Below are 750 nucleotides of genomic sequence, written 5' to 3' on the forward strand. Positions count from 1 at the left end.
ATATATATATATATATATATATATTTCTTTATTGCCCACAAGGGGCTAAACATAGAGGGGACAAACAAGGACAGACAAAGGGATTAAGTCGATTACATAAACTCCAGTGTGTAACTGGTACTTTATTTATCGACCCTGAAAGGATGAAAGGCAAAGTCGACCTCGGCAGAATTTGAACTCAGAACGTAATGGCAGACGAAATACCGCTAAGCATTCTGCCCGGTGCATTAGTGTTTCTGCCAGCTAGCCACCTTTATATATATATATACCAGAGTAAGCACATAGATGCAAAACAAGATGGAAAAAAATAGTACTCAAATACCAGAGGTAGAGTAATATGCTTTATTCATAAAGCTGCAAAGACATCACAAAAACTGTTACTCAGAGTTTGACATTTTTGTTCCTCGGACAGCTTCTCAACCAAAACTGTCTGACAAACAGGAATGTGAAACTCTGAGTTACAGTTTTTATGATGTCTTTGTAGATTTATTAATAAAGTATATATATAAAAAATGAGTTTAAAAGGGATATATTATCCTGTTGGTTACCATATTTCCTCTCAAGTCAGTTTCAGACACCAGCTGACTACAATAGTTCATATGTAGTACTCAAGCTGACAATGAGTTGTTAGGCCCTGGTAACTTCTCTTGCTGGGTAATTTCATGTGTCCTGTTCAGGACTACAAGTTACTCTATGGTGTGTGCGCCTATATATATATATATATATATATATATATATATATATATATAT

The 750-nt window shown here is 34.8% G+C and overlaps 1 protein-coding gene across 3 annotated transcripts in view; it reads right to left on the reverse strand.

Annotated features, from left to right (window-relative positions):
- Positions 1 to 750, reverse strand: part of LOC106880157 (proton-coupled zinc antiporter SLC30A2) — a 57,277-nt gene that overhangs the window by 20,859 nt on the left and 35,668 nt on the right. The window lies entirely within an intron of this gene.

The sequence above is a fragment of the Octopus bimaculoides genome, chromosome 4 (genome assembly GCF_001194135.2).
Source record: "Octopus bimaculoides isolate UCB-OBI-ISO-001 chromosome 4, ASM119413v2, whole genome shotgun sequence".
NCBI classification, from domain to species: Eukaryota; Metazoa; Mollusca; class Cephalopoda; order Octopoda; family Octopodidae; genus Octopus; species Octopus bimaculoides.